The following is an 8,567-nucleotide window of genomic DNA, read 5'->3' as shown; positions in this document are numbered from 1 at the left end:
TGTGTACGGTAAATAAAAATTTGTGTATGCAGCCATTGTGGAGAAATTCACCAAAAACAGATTCCGCTGAGCGAACGTTGGCGAACGTTGTCCTGGCGGAACTTTTTTTAATCCATAGACTTTAGAAGAAAAGAGATGTGTCCAAAAATTAGTGTGTATTTGTGTATAATTGATTATGTATGAATGAAATCAGTGCATGAATTAACTTCGGAGAAATTCAAGTTTCCGCTACGCGAACGTTTGGCCATTAGCTAGTTTTCATATAAAGCGCTTACATAGAGAGCTGTAGATTTTTACATACGTTGTTTTGAATTTGTTTATATTTGTTTAAAAAACAGATTTAGAAAAAGTCGTAGGGTTTAAAAGATAAAAATATAAACGTAAAATCCACTTATTAGGTCTTAGTTCTTAAAGTATGCAGTTTGGGGTCTAGATTTTCACGTTTACACAAACCTTGTAAGTGTCTCCAACATGTTGCCAAGTATCAATGATGTTCCGTTAGTAATTAAAAAGTTATAGGATATTTTATCATGATATATGATGAATAGATCACTGTTTACAAAGCAGTCGAATATCACGACGTTTTAAAGGAATTGCATGGTAAAATGTATGCCAATAATTAGTTTATTCATTCAACTATTCACTTGAAAATTTCATGTCATTAAATTCAGTAATTAAAGAAAGACAATTATAATACTGACGGAGCATCGAAAACCTACATAATCCGACCAAGTTCGGACAGCTACAAAAAAGCGGCCGTGCCATATGTCTAAGAAACGTTCTTAACTTGGAAGGTTAGTATTTATTAATATGGCACAGTTGCGTACACAAGCGTTAGGAAAAAAATAAACAATGCTTCTTGAATGAAAAATATTTTTTTAATAATAATGCCACTATCTACGATAAAAATAAATCTTCAATTAACAAGTACTTCTCTATTTAAATATCCGTGTACAAAAATATTTTTACTATCGTTACTTACATAAATTACTTAACTAGGTGATTAAAAATAACTTTAATAAACGTTACGTATTTTAACTAAAATGTCGTAGATAGTGGCGTTATTATTAAAAAAAATATTTTTTACATACGTTGGAAGTTCGGATAGCTACAAAAAAGCGGCCGTGCCATATGTCTAAGCAACGTTCTTAACTTGGTAGGTTAGTATTTATTAATATGGCACAGTTGCGTACACAAGCGTTAGGAAAAAATAAAACAATTTTATTTCTTGATTTAAAAATATTTTTTAAATAATAATGCCACTATCTACGACATTTTAGTTAAAATACGCAACGTTTATTAACAGCGGAATGTTGTTGAACATTCCGCTGCGCGAACGCACACAAAAAGAACCGACTTCCAAAAATACTAAAAAGCTAATAGAAGCTAAAAATAACTAATTTTAGGTGCATCGGCAAAGAAGTCGGTGGCAAAATTAACTTAGGGACATCCATTCGACACCGACTTCTAGGCCGATGACCTAAAACTAGTTATTTTTTTCTCTTTTTAGTGTTTTTGGTAAGTAGGTTTATTTTCACCTTTGATACTGATAGTTGTCACTATCCTCATAACTGGAAAGTTCTCATCAATACGAATAATATAAGCACAAACACGAGGCAGTTTACATATTCAGTTGTCGAGTTCGCTCGACTTTCTCTGGTCTCCATCATCAGGTCAGCTCCAAACCTTTACTGTTGCAAAAGTCTCGTCAATACGAATACCTAATGTAAGCCCAAACACGAAGAAGTTTATATATTCAGTTGTCGAGTTTCCTCGACCTTCTCTGGTCTCCATCATCAGGTCAGCTCAAAACCTTCAAAGTTGAATAGTGCTATCAGGCCAACATCTGAGAGTCAAGTTTTTACCCTATGTATTCCTACAACTTTCGAAAGTTGCACTCACACATTTTTCAGGGTTTCCGTCAGCAGATCCTGACTTGATGATAATGGGACCACCTCGGAAGTATACGCTAGCAAACAAAAAAGAATCATCAATATCGTTTAAGAAATGGCAGAGTAATCGCGTAACAAACATAAAAAAAATGCCCATTTTGCCGACATCATAAAATTGTTAGCTCAATGAAGCAGCAAGAACTTTACTCCACCGTAATATTTTACCCTTTTACACAATACACGATACCAACTTCTCACAGACTTTCATAGAATTTTGTCCACGCAACAAAATAGTGCATACAAAAGGCTTTTGGGCTGTAGGTATGTTCGTCTAGTACCCAACCGGTCGACCCGGCTCACCTACAAAAGTTCGAAGCCGAAGTCGAGCGCAGACCCTCCCTAATACCGCAAGAAGACCCGGACGATCCCTTGCCTCCCGTCACTCCAGACGAAGTGGCAGAGATCATCAAACGACAAACGTCTCAAACCCCGTAAAGCTCCGGGCCCAGATAGAATAACCAATAAGGTATTCATTCTAAGCCGAAGTCCCCACAGGGGGCACCCTTAGCGCAGTCGCTTAGTTTTTAAGTTTTACGCCCCTGGCTGGAGGCCTTAAATTCTAGGCATCCACAGCACAGGGAAAAGTTCTAAGCAGTACACGGCCTCCTAGGCTGAACTGCGAGATGCCATACAAAAAAAAAGTCTCGAACCAATGATGAAAGTCTGCACAAACTTCTAAGCTCGATGGCACAAACTTGTCATCTTGTCATCATATTCATATTGTCACTACAGATACGACTACAGATTTTTACAAAGTTCGTACAGATATTTGCACTAACTTAGAGTCTGTATCGCGTGGACCCTCCATTACTGAAGTTTCAGAAGTTGAAAGAACTCAAAGAGCTGTAATTAAAGTGATGTCAAGAAAAGGCTTATTAACCCAACCGACTTGGCGACGCACCGAACAACAATTTCTGGATGCTCCACGTACGACAAGTTTTAATGGTAATCCTTGTTTATCTAGAACACGCATGATCATCAGGACACATATCACTCACACTATATTTTGCATACTTGCGTTCCTTTAATATGACTTGAGGTTTTACAAATTACTAGCCATTTTGCCGCGGTTTCATCCGCGTCCCGTGGGAACTAGGTATTGCCCGTACCGGGATATGACCGTACCATAGAAAATGTTACTCGGGAAGAGCGTAGCTTTCCCACTGTTGGAAAGCAACAATTAAAAACAAGATTTTTTTGAATCGGTACAATAGTTTTTGAGTTGACCTATCCATTACAAACAAACAAGAATACTTCCTCTTTATAATCACTACACTACACACCTAGTATAAAACAAAGTCGCTTTTTCTGTAGGTACCTTTGTACGCTTAAATCTTCAAAACTACGCAACCGATTTTCGTGAGGTTTTATTAATAGATAGAGTGATTGAAGAGGAAGGTTAATATGTATGTACCGTACCTATAATTAAATCTTTGATCTGAAAATAAAATCCATTAAATAGTGTAGAAATACTGTTACCCGTGCGAAGCCGGGGTCGCCAGCATCAGTAGGTATAAACTAGCCGTTTTCACGCGGTTTCACCCGCGTCCCGTGAAAACATAAACAGCACTACGCGTACAAAAGTGTAAAATGTAGCCTTTGTGACTTGGGAAGAGTATAGCTTTCCAACTGTCAAAGAATTTTTCAAATCGGTCCCGTAAATACCTAAATATTTTTATTAAGACATGTGGAACAGCTAGTATCAAGTATTGTAGGAAGGTTACCTATACACTGGATTAAGATAGTACCTACAATGTGGAGTTTAGGCTATATTTTACCGGGTGCGGGCAGGGAGGTTTCCTCCGGAAGCGGGTGTAACAGCTCAGGCGCATGAGCACAGCTGAGTCATCATCGACCTAGCCTTTTCCCATTTTGTAATAAGCGACTGCCTATCTGAAATCCTCATCCCAGTTACCCGGGCAACCCAATGCCCATAGGTAAGACAGGTTGCCAGACTTTAGGCTGTTTTCAGGATTTGACTACCCCATAACGGCTGCCAGAGAGGTTCGAATGATAGTCGGAACCTACAGTTTATAGTGCCCTTCGAATTTTACTTACCTACTTGGAATCGAACCCATACTCATAGGTACTTGAGAGGTTAATTCCTTACCGACAAGGCCACCACGACTTAAGGTAAGTATTTGAATAAAAAAAAAACAACTTCGCTATTCTAATACGAGCCTATAAGATCTCAACGAAAGGATATGCGGGAACCTACCTAACAGATAATTACAAGTTTACAAGCTTAGTTTGGACTTTACCTGGCTAGTCTAATAGTCGTGTAGCACGATTGCAATGCATTGGGTTCGATGCCTGGCTCGGCCCGAGACATCGCTTTGAAAAGACCTTCACAAAGCAGCTTGGAGTATGGAAGTTGGCGATTGATACACCCGTACATTAAATCTCTCTCTGGTCGTGACGGATTGCCGTTCCATCCCATCGGACTACGAGAGTGAAGGGTTAGGTAGGGAGCGTACCTGTGTCCGCGCAAATTCTTATGTGAGTGCTGGTAGGTAAATGTTCTGCTCAGCTGGTTGGAACAGCCACCATGATCGATAATCTGCAGTGACGCTATTGTGGGGTAGTGGCAAAACTGGTGCTTTACCTGTCGCCTATGCCCAGGCACGCAGCGCTGAATCAGGGAAAGCGCAAACCACTAATATGTTTTCCTCATCTATCCCTCAGCCTACATATGTAAACTTAATATTTATTTACACTTTGTGCAAATAAGTAGATAATGGTGACCGCCATGACCTATACGTGACCTATATTTATGCTTATGCATGTCATCGGGAAATGCCCTGAGTAGCCTACCTGTAGGTATAATTCCCTTTGCACGACGAACTACTACAAAAGGGAAACAGCATGAGTGTCCCTTATTGATTGCATTTGTGTAGCAAACGCAAAAACTATGGAAATAGTAAACCAACATTATGGAAGCTAATTATTACCTACCTACCAGTCACAAAACAAAACAACAAAGATCATGTACTTAGTTAACCAGGTATTCTAATTTATATCTACCGACATTAAGACAACTTTATAAAAAAAAATACAAAATGCGTAGGTCGAAGTATTTTTCTCAATAATATGAACGGGCGACGACTTTCCTTTTGCTCGGAACAAAAAAAGACACGCGAGGTCCAGACGGGTTCGGCGTCGGCGGCGCGCGGGGGCGCGGCGTCCTTGTTCCACGGGGTCGCCGCTCAGCGCCGCGGCGCCACCGTCGCCTGTCACCTGCGACGACCGACGACGCTCGATTCCGTTACCACAACACTCTTGCGCCGACGCGCCGCTTTATATTCATTCACTTTGTAACTTTGTTTATACTCGTCCAGTGTTTTTAACCAGTGAATCAGACAAATATACCTGCTACCGGATCGTTCAAGCTAGGGTAAGTGTCATATTGGTATTTTGCAATAAAGTTGAAATTTGTGTGCGCGCACGAGGCTTTTCTGACAGTTATCCGATGTTGTTGTTTATGTTTTGTGTTGTTGATGCTATTTAATTTTGCATCTTCTATTGAAATGTTGTACCAATGTAGATAATGTGCATTAAACATTGAAATAAAATTGCGAACTGCTCCTATTTTTATTTAAATAATTTTAAATAATGAATAAAGTGGGCTAGTTACAGATAATTGTAAATATTTGTGCATTGCGAATAACAACTTATTATTTACCTACCTAGGAACTTGGCTGTATTTTTTTAGTTTTAAACTTTGTATTGCTATCGAGTTTGCCGAGGCTCGGTTGTCCGGTAAGCATGCTTCAAAATATTTGATGGTTACCGGAATTGAGACTTTAAGCCGTTGGAATAAGGGATATGTTAATTTGTGCAAGCGAGTAGCCTTGAGGGAAAGGGACGTCGCGTCGCCGCCGCCGCGCCGCCGCCATCGCCATCCAGGTAGGCAGGCAGGCTATCGTCGCACTAGACTACATATTTCGGACCAGAGTCGACACTGGTTTGAGTTGGCTCATTAAATTTTTTTGTGCCTGTTTACGTACATAATCTGAGATTTATTTTCATATTAGATACCTAATTTTGTACTAAACCATCTTAGGAGGTCGCCAATTCATTTGTTAAAATTAGCTCGCTTGTTTTGTGTTAAACTGAGGTCATATTTTTTATTGTTAGGTATTTGTCGTATGCATTATTTCTTACACGATACTCCAAGTAGTCCAATGGGTGTGATTGAAACAGTTAGAAACAACCAACAACAACAACACACAGTTGAACAGTTATAAAATCGTTAATGCAAAGCCTTAATATTTGTCTTAATATAGGAAGATCATTTTAACTGGTTATTGTTTTGACGAAGCGCTGTAAATTCAATAGAAAACAGTCTTCCGTAGGTGCATAGATTCATAGATTTGCTGTAAAACTACTGCCAGTAACATTCACAGTGTCAATCTTCAATCACCCCTAACATCTAACAATCAATCACACAATAAATATTATTTTTATAAACAAAAAATATAGTTAGAAACCTATAATTAACTTTAGATACCTAGTGGTACAATTATAATTAATTTGATATTGTAGGTACCTACATTATTTTCCAAAGTCCGCGGTTATTCACTTTGCAGTCTGTAATCAAAATCGTCAAGTTTCTAGACGTACATTATCATCAGAGAACTGTCAAATATTATCACATCACATCTAAATCATACCTATAAGCTTAGATAAGTCTTTTTCATGAAAAGTTTATTTTGCTGTACGGTTGTTCAATGACAGATTATCCTGTAGGCAGTTTGTGAAATTATGTTGGTCGCATCTGTGAAGTAGATTAGTCTTTGCTCATTACGATGACGGAGTGTAATGCGCTTCTGGTAGGCTCGATAATTTCAATTAAAGTCTTGACTTAATTAACTATTGTGTGACGGACGTTACCTTACTCTTTAATAGAATTTTCGATCAGATTGCTTTTAAGAGGTATTTTCACTTAATCCGATCGGTCCCACTCCCGAACATCACTGTCACCGTAAGCTCGGTAAAGGTCCCAATCGGTGCCGGCAAATGAGTCATATACTACCTATCTTAATTATTTATGCTCATATTTATTTTATTTCCAATCAAACCGTATTTGTGAGTACTAAATAAAATAACTAAATACACTTAAATTATTTCTACGCCTTCAAACCTTTCACATTTAGCACCCCGTTAGAAATATATCTTTTGAGAATCCAATAGGTCGTAGAAATGCTGGATCGAAGTCGCCATATTTGTTTACATTACCTAGTTGTTTTTTGTTAAATTAAAAGGCGAATAGACGAGATGGCGACGGTGATAGAAGTTTTACATCGAATGATCCGATTCGTTAAAATAAAGAATCGATTTAATAACATTATTATTTATTTTAATAGGTTTAATAGGTTATAATATTACATTATTATTTATTTTAATAGGTATTCACGACATTACTAAATTGCACTTTTTGAAAATAAATTAGGAAAAGTAAAATGATTTTATTAATTCAAAAAAAGGCTGTGAAATCAGTGGCAGAAAGTACTTACGTTGTAGGTAGCCGGAATAAATTGATTCTTCGGTTTCTATTTCTGAAGAACGCAAATTTTGAAGACTTATTTATTTCTACGGGTGTTTTATGTGCAGAATTCCTGTAGTCCTGCTAAACTCAATGGCCGTTCGTTACTTCCAACTTTTTTAAGTTAAAACAGCTTTGCAGCTCAGTTAAAAATTTTAACTGAGCTGCAAAGCTGTTTGACGAGAGCTGAAGTTAGGTATTAGTTCTCGCAAAAGTTAATGACGACTTTATTGTTTGAAAGGGGAAATAGTCGCAAGTGCTAATCGCTGTTCAGCGAAAGCGGGTCCAAGATGGAAGAAAGACGGCCTCCGCCAACTAATTTTTTCAAAAATCTGTCATTAGGTATTGGTATCAAATAAAAGGCATTGACAGACTAATAGAACAAGGAAGATTATTTTTGAACTTGGATTGAAAATGTTATAAATGTGACGTTTGTGCTGTGTTTGAGAAAGTGATCCGATAATTTATTGGTAAGTTTTCACCAAATTTAAAATGCCTAACTTTTCGATAGACTTAAGAAGACGTATGACGTATAATTATTAGGTATCTATTTCTGAATCTACTGACCCCATTTGAACTGTTGCACGTTGTTGTCAAATAAGTGTGCTCTAAAGTAAAGTAAAAATACTTCTGATAAGGCATTACGGACTTAGAATTCATGTGCCATGTCGCGATTCCAAAATGTACTACGTACTAGATAGAATGTTCCCAAAAAATAGTATACCTTACTGAGATGAACTGCAGACTAAACATTGCCTAAAATAGCAAACCAAAATCAATGGTAATGTCATATGCACGGTCATATGTCAAAACCTTGTCGAGCAGAGGAGTTTAAGGCTAGAAAGCTCAAGCTTGATAGATTAAAAAAAACGTGTTTTAGCTCGCATATCGCATTGTTTACCTAAAATAAGGTTAGATTTTTCCCAACTGTTTCCAACGCGAAAGATCCCATCGTTTTCAATTAAGTCTACGAAGCTTTTATGTTTTTTTTGACTACCTACAGACCACAATGCATTGAATCCAACACGGAAATTACAGTTACTATCATAAAGCTCACTTTCTACTTAAGC

The sequence above is a fragment of the Helicoverpa armigera genome, chromosome 1 (genome assembly GCF_030705265.1).
Source record: "Helicoverpa armigera isolate CAAS_96S chromosome 1, ASM3070526v1, whole genome shotgun sequence".
In the NCBI taxonomy this organism is placed as follows: Eukaryota; Metazoa; Arthropoda; class Insecta; order Lepidoptera; family Noctuidae; genus Helicoverpa; species Helicoverpa armigera.
The sequence above is the reverse complement of the archived record's forward strand: the minus strand, read 5'-3'. Positions refer to the sequence as shown.